This window comes from Crocuta crocuta, unplaced genomic scaffold (genome assembly GCF_008692635.1).
Source record: "Crocuta crocuta isolate KB4526 unplaced genomic scaffold, BGI_CrCroc_1.0 scaffold30, whole genome shotgun sequence".
NCBI classification, from domain to species: domain Eukaryota; kingdom Metazoa; phylum Chordata; class Mammalia; order Carnivora; family Hyaenidae; genus Crocuta; species Crocuta crocuta.
In genome coordinates this window covers 4,108,017-4,128,083 of record NW_027528345.1, presented here as the reverse complement: position 1 = coordinate 4,128,083, position 20,067 = coordinate 4,108,017, and the positions used below count along the sequence as shown (strand labels likewise).

The window sequence follows — 20,067 nt, the reverse complement described above, 5'->3', positions numbered from 1 at the left end:
ACCAGCTATATGATTAATATAATAATCTTCATAGATTTGTTTGGAGAGATTAGTGACAAAATGAGATAAAATACCACATGCTATGCCTAACACATAAGAGACAGTCAACAAAATGTAGCTGTTGCTACTGCTTTGTACCCAAGCTCATGGGAGAGGAGGAGTGAAAGACTACCCCTGCCCCCAAAACAAGACACTTACTGCCCAGTGGAAATAATATAGGAAGTAAGTCTTGATGGATATTGCTTCAGGCACTTATTTCTGTCTAACAAATTGCACTAAAACCTACTGCCTTAAAATATCTGTCTTATTTTGTTCATGATTTTTGTCTGTCAGGAATTCAGGAAGGAAACAGGTGGGTGGTTCATCTTTGATCCATGTGGTGTCATTGAGGGAGCTGGGGCAAAAGCATCTACTCCCAAGAGGCTCCTTCACTTGTCTGTCTGGTACCTTCATGGCCCTAGGCCTCTTCCTTTCTTCCCATGACATCTCATCCTGTAGGACCTCTCCATGGGGTTTGGAATTCTCACAGGCATGGTAGTCTCAGGGTAGCCAGACCTATTCTATGACAGCTAGCTTCCTCCAGAACTAGCATTCCAAGAGGTAGAAAGTAAAAGTTGCCAGTCCCCAAGGCCTGGGCTATTCGTACTCTATTGATCAAGTAGTCACAGAGCCTAACCAGATTCAGAGTGAGGGGATACAGACGCATCTCTCAATGAAAGGAGTAACAAAGCTTTGCAGCCATCTTTAATCTATCACAGATGTGTGGGAAATCATCAGGCAGGAAAGTGTAGGGAAGCATGTCCAGACCTAGAGAACACATTGTGTGGACAGAGGTTAGAGATGGAGCCAGATTCATCTTCTCCCAGTTAGGAGAGTCACAGTTGCAGTCAGGGGCAAGATAAGGACATCTCCTGTTGTTCAACTTTTTAAATCCTCACTTCCTGTTGCACCTGTGAAGAGCTATGGGGCATCATCATTCCATTGGAAGTAAGGAAACTGATCCTCTAATTCAGCATTTCTTATCCTGGTGATTCCATATGTAGGTGTGATAGGAAGGTCTAATGTTCAGAAATATTTTTATGTCCTCTGGGTCATATGTCAGAGTATTTATGGCAGTATGTTGATATCAGAGACTTTTTTACTCATGATTCCTCACTGAACTATATGTATCAGTTTGGGCCTGCATCTGCCTGTCACTCACCCTAGCACCATGCCTGATCCATTCTGAGTCAAAGACAGTTTTGGTTTGGGGAAAACATAATAAGATATAGTTTGTGTCCTCAAGGGACTTCTCTTGTTGAGAGTCAGTGAAATGAAGACAAACCACTACAACACATTGTGGCAAACACAGAGCTAGAAGAAATGTAGGACCAAGGAGGAGATATGCGTAAAACAGCAGGTAGACTTCTTTGGGACCATCACAGGTCCTCAGGTGACTTTATAGAAAGAAACATGCATAAATGCATGCGTGTGCATGCGCTCGCGCACAAACACACACACACACACACACACACAGAGTGAAAGAATGGCTAAGATACAAATTTAGAAGAGAAAAACATTCTCTGAGCAGCACTTTAGGGCAAAGCATATGTTTTAGGGGCGTGACATATGTTTATCATATAAATGATATAACTAAGCCTTTTTTTTTATTCTGGTTAACTTTTGCCTCAAATGACCTTGCAAGGGAACTTTGGATCTGCAGGCATTTTCGCCTGCCTTAACTACTGCTCCTCTGACCTAATGTCCCATCATCTTAACTATCACTGAAATAACTATTGGATTTCAGACTAAGCTTGGCATTCTCAGCCAATAAAATTCACCCCCTTTCTTTTCAACCCACACCCAGACTTTCTCTTGGTGTGCGATCATTCAGAGTGTACACGGAGAAAGTTGTCGGAAACAGAGGGAGGAACAGGAGCCAGGCTGCCAGCCATGAGGAGCCACCCTCTGCTCTTCCCACACATTCTCTACTCCGGTTCTCCTCCTCCTTGTTCTGCTTCTTTTCCCTCCATCATCTGTTTCAAAGAACCCTCATAAAAAAAGCATCCAAAGTCAGCTGAACCAGCTTTTGACAATTTCTATATAATTTAAGGGGAACTCAAAGAACATCCCATTTGACTTCTCACTTTACAGAGAAGGAACTGAGGCCCAAAGACATTGACTCTATCCCAGCATCACAGAGCCAGAGTTCCTGACTCTACTAAAGATATGGCCTTTCTAGCCAGATCCAAGAGGTAAAGAGAAGCAAATCTGTAGTCTTTACTAAAAGAATTGTGAATAAAGATTACAAGAATGCAATTTTTAAAAAATATTACCTGTTCTGCTGATCTGATTACAGGTGGCTTAAGAGCATCTTGAATTTACCCAAATTCAAGATAATAGGCTTTTTTATGCAGGCAAAGGCTTCTAACGCAAGTCAAGGAATGAAGCCAGAAATGCATAACTCCCTGAAGAAAAAACACACTAGATATGCCGTGTCCTTTCTCACTGGAGAGAACATTCATTCATCAATTATTTTGCACGAAAATAAATTCACTCTAAAAATAAGGAAAGTCTGTGTTTTTCTTTAGGAATAAAATTCTTACCTTTCATAGAGAGGTAGTGATGATGTTGATTAAAATTTTGCCAGTATAAAATGATGGAAGAATTCTGAATGTTACATATAGGGTTTTATTAACACACAAGTGACATTGTTGAACTACTTTAAGAAAAGACAGTCCCTTCTTTAACCAACAGAAAGGAAATTGGTTTATAAAATAGCAATTATATAATTAGGAGGAACTACAATAATGTTTGACTATTCTGCCTTAATAACTGTGTTATGAGAGAAACAAAACACTATTTATGTTATCCTCTCATTGTAGCCAATAAAAATTATAAGGCAGCTGATTTTATTTATGGATGTCTATTTATTACAGATTTCTTTTAGATTTAGCTACCACAAAAATGACTTTTTGGCTATAAATATGGATGACTGGATAATTTAATACTATATTATCTTAGCCAAATCAAATCAAACCATATTGGACTTCTTTCTTCCACTAAGTAATTTTTCTTTAACTGTTTTTCTCCAAGCATTCTTGATGTGTTCTGACTCACTGGCTGTCTAACTTTTGGTTAGTGACCACAGTCATCCAGAATGACACTGTGCAGAACATTTAGGAGTTAGTCTTACAGATAAGTCCCACAAGAGGGAGGTGGGACCTGAGGATAATGAGCAGCTGGCTAGCAGCATCAGATGACAAAGCTCAGGGATAGAGGGTGGAGGGTGGAAAGAAGGAAAGAAAGAAAGAAAGAAAGAAAGAAAGAAAGAAAGAAAGAAAGAAAGAAAGAAAGAGAGAGAGAGAAAGGAAGGAAGGAAGGAAGGAAGGAAGGAAGGAAGGAAGGAAGGAAGGAAGAAAGAAAGAAAGAAAGAAAGAAAGAAAGAAAGAAAGAAAGAAAGAAAGAAAGAAAGAAAGAAAGAAGGAAGGAAGGAAGGAAGGAAGGAAGGAAGGAAGGAAGGAAGGAAGGAAGAAAAGTTTCTTATTTGCCAGGGTCCATAGTTGGAAGAGGCTGGCAGAAGTAAAACCTCAGTCCTGAGAAGGTAGGGGACAGTGATATTTGACAAGCAGGCTCCTATCTGTCCATGCACAAGCAGGCTACATGTGTTAGCATAACCCCACATATAGAGTTCTAGCACTTCATCTATGGTCCAGATTGAATGAGACTGTTGGTAAGACAATTTGCTGAGCTATGACAAACAGTGAGAAAAGCAAAATTTCTCATTATATCCCATATGGGAGTAAATTTTGGAGGTAGACAAATCATGCATGTAAATAAGTGAGATATGAAAAATAAGTGAGTGGTCCAGAGAACAAAGGGTAGTGATAATATTGCTAAATAGAAGGAATGGCAAATTCATGGACCAATAGATAGAATTTTAAAGTTCTTACTCCCCGGCTACATATTTTTCCTTACAAGACCAGTAAAATATCTAGCTCTGGGGCGCTTAGGGGTCTCAGTCAGTTGAGTGTCCGACTTCAGCTCAGGTCATGATCTCGTGGTCTGTGAGTTCAGGCTCTACATTGGGCTCTGTGCTGACAGCTCAGAGCCTGGAACGTGCTTCAGATTCCGTGTCTCCCTTTCTCTCTCCTCCTACCCTATTCAGTCTCTGTCTCTCTGTCTCTCTCAAAAAAATAATAATAAATAAACATTAAAAAATTTAAATATCTAGCTCAAATTTAGAATATTTCTTGGTCATTTTCCCTTTTGTTTTAGAACACATTTTATCAGGTTTTCCTTTCTTCTTATGTCTTCACAATGAGAAGATGAACATCTGTCTCTTTCTCTATTTGGTATAGCTTCAAATAGGAATATAAGTGGCCCCGGGATATGGAACAAATATACTACTTTTATATTATCCAAGATGATTAACATGATGCTGAGTGTTTAATTGGTTATTTCCCATATCCAAAGGTCTCATTCCCAAGAGGTAACCAGATGTCTTATCTTAAAAAACAATCACATTATGACCCCAAAATAGTATATAACACATTTAGTGCTCTTATGTGAAGGACTAAGTAATATGAAAAATGCTTAGTACAAAGGATTGTTGAGGATGGAAGGTGAGCATGGAGATATTTTGGGGGCACACAGCATTGGGGTAAATCTTGAGTCCCAGAAGGGAAGTTTTTGCTGCCTCTATGCCACCTAATATCTGTTTCTGGTATTATTATCTTAAAGACAGAAAGACATTGTATTTGATTTAAGTGATGTGGTTGCCAGCAGACTGATTGCCTTTCTGTTGCAAAGTATCCCTTCATCCCAAAAGACATAATAGTCTAAAAGGAATAATCCTAAATAATGTATAGTCAACGTTAGTCAGAATACATTAAGAATATAAATAATTTCTTAATGATAAAGAGCTCTCCCAAAATAAGTTCTGTTTTCTAATTAAAAGCATTTTCAAGCTAATCTGAGTTTTTATATTTTCCCATATCAATGCAACAACATTGGACTTATGGTATATCAAAGCTTTTCCTCCTCTGAGGTAACAATAACGTAAGAAGAGAAAATAACTACTTTTGTTAATAGGGCGCTGTTTAAACTAGCCTATATTTAAGTTTACATTCTTATCATCTTCTAAATATTTAGGTGATTTGGGGGTGGGTGGGTTCTTTTTTAATTTTTAGGTAGTTTTGAACATCAAAAGGTATTGAAATGTTAAGTAGTTGGCATATATTTACAGCCTCCTCACTAATATCAGCTTTTTTACTTTTTCTTGATGCATTATATTTGCTTGAATTACTTTGAAATGCTCTATGACTCTGATCAGAAAAATATGTGGAACTAGGTACAGTATCAGTGACAAAAATAAAAAGGAAGGAAGTTTAAAAGCCACTGAGGTCCCCAAGATTTTATTCCTACACCATCAAATATTTATCAGTACTAGGATGCATCCAAACAACAAACGCTTTTGCTATAACTTCCTTTCCCTATTGCTGCCTAGTGCTTGACGGAAGAGCTTAGAAGCAGAGAAATGACAAAAATAAAAGAGTAGACAAAATCAGGAGAATGGCTAACATAGATGATCACAACCAGCCCCTAACTCAACTCAGGAAAGCCATGTCAAAGAGCTGAGCTTATTGGGATCCTAATGTTCTTTCTAGTCTCAGTTTTTAACTATTGTTTAACACAGAAGAATTTTTCACTAATTGTTTGATTAATTGATGAATTAACTAATGATTTCATGGTCTAGTAATCTATAATTTATCTCTCATTGAAATAGTCTCTTCCCTAGCACTGGATTGTATCCTGTTCTCATACATATTTGCCTGGATTCTTTTCCAGCTTGTCTCCAATATATTAACTGATTATTTATTTTCTCCTTTACAAATTAATCATTATTTAGCCATTAGACCTCTTATCTTTTCACTCTTTGATCTCTCTAGGAACTTTAGACAATACCCATAGTGCTACTTACCAGTATACAGATGACTCACAAATGCGTATCTCTAGCCCAGCCCTCTCCCTGAGTTCAAACCATATATCCAATAGTTTACCCTTGATATTTCCATTCATATGTCTAGAGAGTCCATAGCCATGATTGCCCTACCTCACCCCAACCAAATATGGTCTCTTGCCTATGTTTCCATCTCAGTAAATGATACTACCATCCATCCATCTTCCTTAACAATGTCCACCTCTTCACCTCCACATTCAGTGTCTTGAAACCACTAATTTCTTTTGGCCACTATTTTCTTTGGTACCACCTAGTCTAAGCTGCCATCATCTTTCACCTTCACTACTACTCTGTCTTTACTATATCCCCTACCATACTAAAAGAAATCAAAATAAAGTGGGGCTGTTCCCTACAAGCACAAGGCCATGGCAACCACTCAATATCTCAGAATATCAGGGATATCAGGAAACACCCTCAATTTGCATGGTTCTTAGTCACTTACACTGATCCCTCAGACCAAAATATACATGCATAAGAGTCACCACACATTTGCTATCTATGGAAGGTTCAGTGTTCTTTACTGTGTATTGATCTTTCTACTCTTCCAATCCACTAGCCTTGTCAACTTTCTAGTACCAATTTTAATCACAAGGCCGAGATCTACAGCCCCTTTATTTGCATTGAGTTCTTGCTCAAGGAGAATGCCAATGAATGTCAAAGCCATGATCTAAACTGATTTATTCAGAGAAATAGTTAAGTCTTATAGCTTTCACATCTTTATTTTCACCTCCCCCAAAAAAGGTCTTGAATAATGACTATATCAGATTCATTTATATGTTTTAATATTTTGGAAGGCAAGCTGGTGTGGTGGACTTCAGACTATGAAAAACCTGGGTCTCAGCCCAGTTCCACCACTTAGTAAATGACTAATCTTTGACAAATGTCCTAAACTTGGAGGACTGTTGGAAGTTTATGTAGAACAATAGAATAGTAACAAGTGTGATGTTGTACCTTTAGACTTTCAGGTATAGACATCAAGGACACTTGCAGAAATTCAGGAAAGTTTCCTAATCTTCTCTGGACTCCAATTGCATCATCTTTAAAACTGGAGATATTTTGGGGTGCCTGGGTGGCTCAGTCGGTTAAGCGTCGACTTCCATTCAGGTCATGATCTCACGGTTTGTGGGTTCGAGCCCCGCATCGGGCTCTGTGCTGACGGCCAGCTCAGAGCCTGGAGCCTGCTTCAGATTCTGTATCTCCCTCTATCTCTGACCCTCCCCTGTTCACGCTGTCTCTCTCTCTCTCACTCTCCCTCTCTCAGAAATAAATAAAAACTTTTAAAAAACTGGAGATATTTTACTTACTTTACAGGATTTTTTTACAAAACCAAACAGTTCATAGACAAGTGCTTGTGACAGTGACTGGCACTAGCTGCGATCAAGAGGCACCTGCAATGGGGTAAAGAAACTAGAAGAAAGTGAGACATATGCTAAGCAGGTCCAAGACCAGAAAAAAAGTGAGAGGGATGTAGAGCAGGTTGCTGGGAGCCAAGTCACAATGCAGGAAGAAAGAGAATAGGAAAATCAGGACACAGTTACCTAGAGCCAGAAATCTATCACCAGTTAGTAAAAAATAATAAAAGATAATGAAGAAAACACCCAAAGTGAAGGAAATAAGAGACCATACAGTCCCAAAGAGAGAAAATTAGAGATAGTGGCTTTCTGATGATTTTCAATCTATTTGGAACAATCCATAATTCATTTCTGTGAGATATCTCTGCATTATTCTAACAAAAATCTTTTTAAAAATAACTGTAAAGTGGAGAAACCTGACAAAATTACCTCAGCCAGGTGATCAAGGTCACCATCAACAGTAAGTCGTACTGATGATATGTAACTTTGAGAGGATGTGATGACAATGGCACTATATGTTTGTGGTCTTCCTCTCAAAACATGTAACCCCAAAGTACAAAAACAGTACCAGATATACCTCAGTCATGAAATATTCTACAAAATATCTGACAAGTACTCCTCAAAGCTGCCATAGTCATGAAGAACAAGGAGAGTTTGTGAAACTACCACAACTAAGATGAGCCAAAAAGTACAAGATGTAATGAGGTGTCCTGGATAGGACCCTGAACCGAAAAGGGTCATTGGGTAAAAACTAAGAAAATCCGAATAAACTATGGAGTTTAGTTAATAATAATATCCAATACTGATTTATTAATTGTAACAAATTAACTATACTAACTTAATATGTTAGCAATAAGGGGAACTGAGTGTTGACTATAAGGGAACTCTATACTCTCTTCACAGTTTTTCTGCCCAAGTGTTGTAAAATAAAAATTTAATTAAAATTTTTATTTAAAAGAAACCCCTCTTTTCTTCCTTGATCTAGACTGAGATGAGGTCTACCCTCGCAAACAAATACTCTCTGGCTAGACCAGGTCAAATCCTGGCTATGTTCTGACCTTGAACAGGTTACTTAAAATCACGGAGATACTTTACTCACCTATAAAGTGGACAGAATGCATTATAAGATTTGCTGATGGATTAAGTAACTCAGTGTGTGGACAGCGTAGGCACTTACTAAAAATAACTTACCATTTTTACTCTCATTATTATTATTATTTAAAGGCACATTACCTACTACATGGGAGTATTATTTCTTTATCCATTTCCCCTGTGTACTGGTCTTTATAACATTCAGATACTCCCTAGAGTATCAATATTTTTCAAGTATTGTCTATACAAACTCTCTTTATTTAAACAAGCAAAGTATACATGCTCTACACTAAATGTCATGCTAGACTAGAGTAATGCAGCTATTTAAGGAATCTGCTGTGGAGAGGAGTGCACTACATCCCGGGCCCACGGGCTGACAATGTGTTATGGCTGTTATTTGTCCCTTTTATCTTTCCCTCACCCCAGGTTGTGTTGACCTCAGCCTCATCCACTCATAAAATATGCCAGTGTTTCTACATGGTCCGGCCTCCTATCCCACCACCAAATAAGGAGAGTTAAAAAGTGGTGGGGGTTAAAGTTATCAAGGCTGCACATGAAATTTGAATTTTTTAAAAAAACTTCCCATAACGATTTTTTAAAAAGCCAGCTTCCTAACACAGGTCATTAATGTGCCCTTTGTATTATTCAGGATGATATAAGCATAGCAAAAGAGGAAAGTAATATTTCATTGTCTTTTAACTGTTTCCATAAGGATATGTATTTTCTCATAAGCACAAAATATAATATAGTTAACATACAAAATACAGAATGACCGAAAAGGAAAAATATTTCCAAGTTTGAAAAGTACATGTTTCCCTGTCTTAACTCTGATGTTTAAAATTCTCAACATTTCTTTGGTTTCTTTTATGTCAATAGACAATGTTTCTCAGGCTTGGTCTCAGCCTTGGCCCTATCAATTCTAATGTAATTCACTTTCACTTAAGTACACAAACATTTGGAAAATGTAGAATATGTACTTGGCACAGTGCTAGACCTTGAGAGAACACAAAAGAGAAAAGACACGATCCCTGTCTTCAGGTGGCTTATTATACAGCAGAGGAAATGAAACGTGAAGGTAATTATTACATGTGCCTGGCTAGAAGATGCTGAAGGCTATAAAGTACATGCTCATTCAAATTGCCATTATACTTCCAAGGACAGAGAAGTTATTTACAACCAGAGGAATTAAGAAACTCATGAATAAGAGTTTGTCCTGAAAAATGAGCAGTATTTTGATTCCTAGAGAAGGAGTAGGAGGGTCCCAAAGGAATCCAAGCAGCGTAAGGATCTTCTTGGAGCCAGCAAAGTGGAGTTTATAATCATTTAGTTTTAACTGTTCAGTAGTTAAATTTCACATCAACCGCACTGTGTTGCTTATTAAAGGCAATACCTCAATTTTAACAAGTTCACTTCTTTAACTATCATTCTTCTTTAACTATCATTGTAAAACTGGGTGATGTTCCATATTCAACTTTGCCTTAATTCCTGAAGAAACTTCCTTTCTGGGTCTCTCCAACCTTTTATAGAAGAGATATGTGATGTCACCATATTTGTTCCTGTTATTCCATTTGCCAGGTTCAAGTTTTGTTGGTGTGAATAACTCAGCATGACTCAGAAATCTGACTTTTAAAGAACCAGTACTATTGTGAAACAGACAGTACATGCTCACCAGAGTTACCTTATTTAACATGACACTTATAAAGCAAAAAATCTAAAAAGAAATGTGTTCACAGAACTCAGGAAAACTTGCCCCATCATTCTTGCCATCAACTGTCTTAACAGGTTCCAGTTCCTATGCAGTGTCAACCTTTTAAATGTTTCAGTCAATCAAGTATGTGACCTTAGGCAGATGCTTGAATCTCCCTGAACTCCAGTTTTTCATGGGTAAAATAGAAATCGGAGACGTCGACATGGGATCAGAAAATTCATAGATCAGAGCTCAGAATCTGCTGAGAGGTAGGCTTAGAAGTATAGTTGAACCTTAAGAGATGTGTCCCAACACCTTACAATAATTCTCAAATTTTCCAAAACCACTTAGTGAAATGCGGGTGACAAAAATGGATCCCTTAGGACTCTCCCTAAGACAAAAATGACAAAAATGGCTCTCCCTAAGAGACTTTCTGTGAGGTGGTGTTATGGTCTTTAGGATGGCCTTGGAAAGGCCACATTCCCCATTCTAATGTGAGAGCTCTAAGAAAAATATAGTTGTATTTGTATAATTGTATTTCAAGGGACTAGGTCACAAGAGCTATGATACACCCAAATATTAGACATATAATTCAATCAGCTATCTTTATAATTACATTCAAAGCATACAACATAGGAGAGGGAATGAAAATGTCAGACTGAGTGTTGTAGGAACTAAGTCTCTTCTGCATGAGTTGAGAAAGGCTTCCTGGAGAAGGCTGCATTCACTACAAAAGACATGGGACTCCATCAACAGCTAGCATGTCTGCTTAATTCAATCTGTCCAAGATTTGAAATCAGAGAAACTCAAGTGGATTATACTGTAGGAACTCCAAGCATGGAGGGCTTGACATATTCTACCTCATCTAGAAGTAGCAGCACATATCTTACTCCTCTCCTGAAGTGCAAGCTGCCTAAAGGCAAGAACCTCGATAATATTGAGGGCCTGGTACATGACACTTGGTAGGAGTCCATTAATTGGGGCAATTCATATCATAGTCCCAGAGCTAGATTGGTTTGGAGTCAGAAAGCTGTTACTCGTTACTCCTGCCAGGATAGCTGGACTCTCTTCCCAGTCATGACCCCGTGAGAGGAGACAGATAATCCTTATAGACGGGGAGGGGAAAGACTAGAACTGGAGCTTTTTCTCATGCCTCCCAGGTGCAAATGTACCTGAAAAGAAAGCAGAAAGGCGAGCATACATGCTGCTCCTCAAACATTGCACATGACCAAGGGTGCACCCCATTGCATCCCACGTCACCCCACCTTCGTGTCAGGGAAGTATGGGTTATATAGACCTAAATACTATTGCTAAGTTTAGTTCTATTCACATTTACTGGGTACTGTGGTAGATTTTGTACTATTGTTCCAAACATTTGCTATTCTTCCCTGTAAGAGAATTATACCTCCCTTCCCCACTGGAACAGACTTGGCTGTATGATTTGCTTTGGCAATGAAATGCAAGTGGAAGTAACTCTCTCCTCTGACCAGAAGATTTGAGAGCCAGTCTGTGATCCCACATTGTCTCTTTTCCCTTTGCCATGAGATCTGCAACATTCCAGATAAAACCTGCTCATCAGTCTGAGGTCCAGATTAAGTAGGATGTGGAACAGAGCACAAGCTGACCAACTGTGGACATATGGTGTAAAGGAGAAAAGAATTCTTTTTTTTTTTTTTTACAATCCACCAAAGTTTGAGGTTATTTTATTAACACAGCATAACAGCCTGTTGCTATTGTTGCAAGTACACTTTATAGGTATGTGTCAGATGTGTCCCACGTGAGAACACACAGGCAAATGGCATGGACCACCTTTTCTAAGAGATTCAGGTTGAGTTATGAAGACAGAAATATTCTCAGCAAAATATATGAATCAGATTTGTGAGAAAAATGTCACAGAATCTCTCCTGATAAACTACCTTGAGAGAAAACAGTATAGGAGCACACTGCAGGTAACTGGGTAATACGGTCACCGTGACCAAAGAGTGGCACTTGGAGATTATAGTATCCGGAAGGTTCTAAAAGGTGCTTATGTTTCAAAAAAGCCAGGTGGTCAGTATGTCCCAGTTGCCCGGAACAGTTCAGGTTTATATCATTTGTCCTAGCGGCATTGTGAACAGCATCTCCTTTTATGCATCAAAATATCCTAGTTTAGATAACAAATTACATAATCACCCTCACATTACTGTGACTAGAGCTTACCGGTAGTTAATAGTCTAAGGATGGCACATCGAAGACGCTATGTGAACCAGACAGGAGAAAATGTTCTCGACTGCCTGCTATACCCACGGATTCCTACCAAGAAAGTAGCCCAAGAGGCTCTTTCAGAGAAAAAAAAAAAAAAAAACCTCATATGCTTTGGCATTGGCCTAATTGGCACTGATACTCTAGCCACAACTGATTAAACCCGAGAATTTGCTGCCAAAGTTGACCATAGACTGTATGGACATCCATGAGATCAATCGCTTTGAGGTAACACATTCTGAAACATATTTGTTCATTCATCAAAGAAGCATTTATTGAGCATCTGCTCTGGGGTAGATCCCCCATTCTAGACAGTGGCACACCAGCCTAGCCATATGCTCTCTTGGGAAGTATGACGGTGAGATGCACAGGGGGAAGGAAGCAGCTCGGGAACAATGGGCTCCCTTTTGGAGGAGGCAACAAGAGGGCACTTGAGCTGTGGTCAAATCAGAACTCAATGGGCCGTTGCTCCAGCACTCTTTACTTCCTACTGAACACCCCAGCCACAGAAGTGCTGGGACCCTATGTAACCAGTTTTGGGACTGTTGAGGTTTAACATATCTCCTGATTCTTACATATACCCTTAAAACCAACCCTCATTTAGGGCTGCCAAACGTAGCAGATAAACATACAGTGGTCACCCCTTTATCTGTGGTTTTGCTTTCCTCACAGTCAACTGTGGTCTGGAAACAGATCATCCTCCTTCTGACATATCTTCAAAAGGTCAAGAGTATCCTAATGCTAGGTCACAGTGCCTGTATCAGTCACCCACCTCACACCGTCTCATGGTGTAGGCAGTTTATCATCTCACCTCATCACAAGAAGAGTGAGTACAGGACAACAAGGTATTTTCAGAACAGAGAGACCATATTCACATAACTTTCATTATATATCATAATTGCTCTATTTTATCAATAGCTGTTGTTGGTAATCTTTTATTATGCCTAATTTATAAATTAAACTTCATCATAGATACATATATATAGAAAAAAACCATAGAATATGTAGGGTCCAATACTACCTGTGGTTTCAGGCATCCAGTGGGGGTCTTGGAAGGTATTCCCTGTGGGTAAGGGGAGGACGATTGTACAGGATGCCAGTTATATTTGAATTTCAAATAAATAATGAATACTTTTAAATCAATATCTGGGACATATTTATCCTAAAAAATAATTAGCTGTTTATCTTAAATTCAAATTTAACCACGTATCCTAGATTTTGCCTGGTACTCTTACCCCTATTTAACAGGCAGGAATGGGTAGAACAGGAGAGCGCGCAAGGAGTGTGGTTAGCATAACACCAGTCGTCCAAGGATTTTATAGCAAGTCAACCCCGGTGCTGGTTCTGCTTTCACCATTCCTAGAACTTCTAGCTTGAAAACTTCCCCACATTGAATTCCATTTCCAGAATCTGGGACCTTCCATTCCTAAGTTCTGATTTGGTCCCTTGAGCAGTGTGGTTTCATGTAAAGAACATTCAAAACTTGGCTTTTCAATGACCTGAGTAGGTGACCTTGGGCAAATCTCCTAATCTCTCTGACTCTCAGTTTTGTCGACTGAAACATGGGATTGATAATACCTTGCAGGGTTGTTGAAAGATGGAAGGTCATTCACTCAATCAATTAACAATTATTTACCAAAGCTTTCTAGACACCAAGGTTCCCTGTTAAGTGGTCAAGACAGAGGCCCATCCTTTAAGAAACTCACAACTCAGTGGGAGATCCAGAAGTGAATAAGCAGATGAAACACATCACGATTGTGAACTGTGATTGGTGTATGGAATGTTGCTGGCTGGGCGCCTGGCTCAGTTGCTCAATAAATGCTAACTGATATTGTTAGTCTCCAGGGTCTCTCCGTCCTTGTACTCCAACCTAACATTGTTCCAAGAGCTTAAGAGCTGCTCTGGTTTTCAGGCCTAGAGTGAGCCCCACCCCCCACATTCCCCACCCCAGGGTAAGCGTCCCTGACACCTCAGACTGCCTTTCCAGACCTCCACCTTTGATGTTCTGTCCCACCCACAAGCAGAGACCTCCTGTTACCTCCCTCCAGGCCTCCCTGATGCTGACCTCCCACTCTGATGGCTGGCCCAGACCCAGCAGTTCCCTCAGTCTCATTTCCAGGGATCAGGCATCCACAGCAGACCTTGTGCAAGTGAGGACAATTCCCACTGTACCCTTACACTTAGGCAAAAAATATGCCTGTGTCATAAAGCAATTCCCATTTTAGCAAGACCTTGTAAATGCGGGCAATCGCTATGTGACAAGCATAGTGTTGATGTTAAAGATTTATAAGAGTGTCAGAGATGGAAATAAAATATGATCCAGGTTTTCCAACCAGAAACTGTGTCTATTCATGGAGCGACCTCTTTAATTCTACTTCAACTTTCTAGTTTCTGGGTTGGCTCAAGCAATGTCAAAACCTGTGTCTGCAGCACCGGCAGCTTGAGTGTGGGAGTGTCAGTGCAGATCTATTTCTGTGGCAAGTTCAGTACAGGCTGAATTTAAAATATGAGAAACAAAAATGAGGCTCATGGCTATTCTACCGAAAGAGGGAAAAGAAACACAGGACTTCTACAGAAGCACCATCACCCTTTCTCCCAACTGCAACCTATTACAAATGTTTCTCTATTCCAGCTCCTAACATGATGTGCCAAGCTGAAAAAGAGGCAAACCATTGTGGGGTTTTACTGTGCCTGCTTTTAGTAGCCAGCTCTGGTCGTGCCAACCCTCCTATCCTCTCGCCAAATATAGAGTTGCAACATAGAGGAAATTGTCTTCTGCTGAGTAGAGGAATGGCAAAGTCTCCACAAATGAACAGTTGATGAACTAGTCTTACTGTTGCTTGGAGTCCAAACGGAAAAGGGAGGGGCATGGCTGTTACATTACAGGGTCACACAGATTCTCCACAACATAGCAGGCGGAGTGGGGGTTGTCACCTGAGGAGAGGGCCGTGTGTGTGTGTGTGTGTGTGTGTGTGTTTTAACCTAAGTGCTCAAAAGAATTTCCACCAATAGCTGGAGTCTAACATCAGTGAATAAGATTAAAATGACCCAATTACAAAATTAGTGTTTCTAATGTTAGGCAGTCTTGTTTTGTGGCAGTTTGAGTTCTTCGTGTTTCCTGATGGAATGCTGTGCATTAGCATATCTCACATGCCCCTGATAGAGATAAAACTAGTGAAAATGCTGTTACATGCGAGCTGACCCGACATGTTCTCTCTAAGCATCCTCATTGATTGATTTTGGCTGGACCTCCACAGTGACTTGAGAGCACTTAGATCACCTCATTTCTTCCACTATTGGTTTCAAGGTGCATGAAGAAAATGGGACCTTCTCATTTATAATAAGCAAACAGCTTATGATAACTAAATGGGAAGAAGGGAGACAAAGGAACCAGTTCCCTTTTGTTCCCTAAGGTCTACCCTTGGCTTTGCATCATCTTTTGTCTGGAATAGCCTTCTGATCTCATGAGCTTCCATAGTTCAAGTGGTGATTTGTGGCGCATGGTTGCTGACTAAGTTTTCTTTCTCTTTAAATTCCTTTGTCTGCCTTTCTGGCATTTTCAACCTTCCACTCTTCCATGGGAGGAACTTCAAACAGAAGGCAGAAGAGAGAACATTCTTCCTTTTATAAACATATAGAAATAAAAAATAAAAGATAACAAAATATTTTAATACAGAGCTGAACTTAAAAGACAAAAAGGAAAATCTAGCAGAAACAAATCCAGATCCAAAGGCAGAACCTTCAGCTCATGACCCAAAATGATAATACAGCCTGATGGTGTATTGGATCTGTTTGGCCATGCAGCAAATATCCCAGCAGTGATGGGAAATATAGCTGTTGGCCATGCAGCAAATATCCCAGCAGTGATAGGAAATATAGCTGTGAGGCCAGGGAAGGTAAAGATCTGGAAACAAAATCCTTAACTGGGACTCAGGAAAAGAAAGACTGTCACTAGCTTTGGGGAAGTGTCAAGAAGATTATATCTGCTCAACTTCTATGGAGATAAAGTCTCCCATGAGAAATTGAAGTCTCGGGCCTTTAACACACACAGGTGTGAATAGAGTATTGTAATACCTAAAGTCTGAAAGAAACAGCAAAATGAGAATATTTTAATATTAAGATTGTTTCTGGATCAATAAAACCTTTGGAGCACCTAACAGAAGCAAAGGTAAAACTATTCTACAGCAACCTCTACCACTCAAAGCATGAACATGATACCCTTATAAATAAATATGTGATAAAGATGAGTTCAAACACAAGGGCTGATGGTTTGCTGAGAGAATCAGAAAATGTAACAGATTAACACTAACAAGAATATAAGATAAAATAAGCCGGAAGTGACTATAAAACTACCTCCTTAAAACTATCAAAAGAGTAGAAAAAGGAGAAAAAATAGTGAAGGGCAATATGAAAAAAATGGCAACTTGAAAAAGAGCAATAGCATCATAAGATGAAAGTATTAATTAAAATTAAGAACTCAACTCAGCAACAGCATATTAAACATAGTTGAAGAAATAATTAGTGAATTAGAATATGACCCTGAGAAAATTATGCATAAAGGAGCACAGAGATCTCTCTTCATAGAGATGGCAAATAGAAAAGAAAGGTTAATGTAAGATCTATCTGAGGAACAGAAGACTCAGCATATATCTGATAGGGATTACAAGAAGAGAGAGTAAGCAGAAAGAGAGGGAGTATTTGAAGAGATAACTAAGAAACTTTAAGAAATGGCTAAAGACATCAATTCTCAAATTTAAGAAGCATACCAAGAGACATAAATAAAAACAATCTCCTTCAGGGGCACCGGGGTATCTCAGTTGGTTGAGCATCCGACTTCAGCTCAGGTCATGATCTTATGTCCGTGGGTTCAAGCCCCACATCAGGCTCTGTGCTGAGCCTGGAGCCTGTTTCAGATTCTGTCTCCTTCTCTCTCTGCCCCTCTCCCGCTCACTCTCTGTCTCTGTCTCTCAAAATAAAATAAAGATATTAAAAAAAAATCTCCTTCATGCATGATAATGAGACAACAAAATACCAATGATGTGATAAAAATCTTAATAGCATCCAAAGACAAAACACAGAAGCTGAAAAGGTACAATAGTTAGCCTGGTAACATACCTCTCATAATAAAAGCCAGAAGGTAATGGGAAAAGGCTTTTTTTTTTTTTTTTAATGTTAAAGAGCAACAACTGTTACAACTAGGAGGCAAAAGATTCATTTAACTCAATAACTGAAGAGAAATCAATAAAGGGACTAGATACAAAGTACAAGTAAGAGAAGGGTTTAGAAAAAAAGCATCAAAGGATGCTGTATTACCACAGGCTTACTAGCAGCTAGAAATGATACTCCTAAACCTGAAAAAATAAGAGGGAGGAGCCATTACTAGAACTTGTAGAAAGTTGGTAGGGAAGGCCACCTGACGGTAGTGTTGGCCTCTGGTCAAGGGAATCAGTCAACTTAGAATAACTCATCAGAAAGGAATTCTAGGAGGAAATAAATACCCCGTCTTCTTCTCCTCCTTCCAGTCTCTCTTCTGCCAGTCTCCATTGTTTTATCCAATATGAAGCCACGGAGACACCAATTTAGTCTATATAGATCTCAGTCTCTTGGGCTTCGAGAAAGATGTAGAAGAGTGGAGAATGAGTCTAGGTAAGTAAAAAAAGTACAAGTACCATCATCAAATCCTGCATAAACCAAACTATCCTTCAAACCTGAGTTCACAATAAAGATTTGCCCAAAGACTGAGAGATTTTACTACTCCGGATAGCTGAAAAATCTGGTAAAGAATATATATACTTAAAAAGGAAGAAAGTAAGCTGAAAGAAAATAATAGGTTAAAGATTAAGTAGCAAGCAATAAAATTGTAAATTTTTAGTAAGTCCACACAAATATAGTTATAAACACAACAATAATAGCAGGGGAGGACAATGTCAAACAACAATTTTGACATAGAAGGGAATAGTGAAGGACATTACAGAATTAAAGTACCTGTGTTTGGTAGAAGAAAGATAGAGATACTGACTAATTTTAGCCTTGATGTTAAAAATGTAACAATAACTACAACAAGAGCATAAATGGAATGTTTAACTTCCAAATAAGTACAAGGAAGACAAGGAATGATGAAAATGTTATGAATCCAGGAAAAAAGCAGAAATTTCTTTTTAAAAAAAGATCTACAGTAACTAGAAAACACAAGGTAAGATAGTAGAGATAAATTCTAATGCATAAATAAGGCAGACAATTGTACAATGTGCAAGGAGAGAGTTTAAATGAAAATGAGCAATCTTTCTAGTTAAAAGACAAAACAAACATCCTATTAAGATGGCTTCTTAGTGTCTCACTTAACACTTCTGCAATAATATATACAAGGCTCTGAATGGCTCTGAATTTTACAGAATTGACTTTCAGTGACAAAAACCGAACTCAAACTTGCTTAAGCAAAAACAGACAAAAAAAGGGGGGTGTGTGAAGGGTATTATTTGTTTGCTTTAGAACAAGAAATTGAGACATAACTGGAGTAAAATTTCAAACTACACTGAGACAGTCTCAATTTTCTTCCGAATTCCATGCCTGATTCCTTATAGCATTCAGTACTTCTTTCTCAGGGTGCTGAGAAATACTTGCATATAATTACATAATACCAGTGACTCCATTGCTATAATTGCTTATTTATAAGTCTATGCCCTCGACCCAGTTACCAAATCCTTTGAGAACAAATACTGTGGTCTCCTCATCTTCATAATTTTATCCCCTACTGTAGATCCTGATGTGATAATAAGCTAATACATGCTTAATGACAAAAATAAAATTAATGATTAATAATTAACTCTGAACAGTTCTTATTTATGTACATATTCTCTCTCATCATCAGAATATCAGCTTCTTGAGGTGGTCTCCTTCCATCTATCTCTACATTCAATTCTCATGCTTCACACACTGCAAGGCACCCAATATGTACTGAGTGATTATGTGAACAAATAAAAAGGATTTTACTCTTTCGTTTTATTTTTTTGTTTTTTTTTTTTATTTCTAGGAGAGAGAGAGAGACAGCATGAGCAGGGGAGGGTCAGAGAGAGAGGGAGACACAGACTCTGAAACAGGCTCCAGGCTCTGAGCTGGCAGTCAGCACAGAGCCCGACACGGGGCTCGAACCCACGAACCGCGAGATCATGACCTAAGCGAAAGTCGGACGCTTAACCGACTAAGCCACCCAGGTGCCCCTACTCCTTCGTTTTAAATACAACTGACCTGTACAAATTAAATGCTATAATGTGAATGTTCAGCTTTAAATTTTCAAATGTGATCCCAAAGTTATTACAAATGTGCTTTGTACCAAACACTGCGGTCAGTATGTGCTGACTCAGCTGAAGCAGAAGTGAATGGAGCCGTGTGCTCCTTCTACATCCCAGATCCGAGTCTATCCATGCAAATATGAGCTCAGCCTCCACTGGAGGCTTCTTCCACCACATTTCAGTGGTTTCTTCCTCAGTATTCTCTACAAAGACACTTTCAAGCTGCATCACTAATTTTTAATATTACCACATGTCAATCAACAAAAGATTATTACCCATTTACTCTAATACTTCTAAAAAGAGGATACTGATTGAACTTGACAACATTTAAGTAGAACCTTAATTTGTAGAATTAGCCAAAGAAGAGAATAAAAAGCCATCAATTAGCAGAAACGTAGGTAATCA

At 38.9% G+C, this 20,067-nt stretch overlaps 1 long non-coding RNA gene across 1 annotated transcript in view; it reads right to left on the bottom strand.

Moving 5' to 3' along the window:
- The window catches only part of LOC144222845 (uncharacterized), a 330,463-nt gene that overhangs the window by 251,296 nt on the left and 59,100 nt on the right, over positions 1–20,067 (bottom strand). The window lies entirely within an intron of this gene.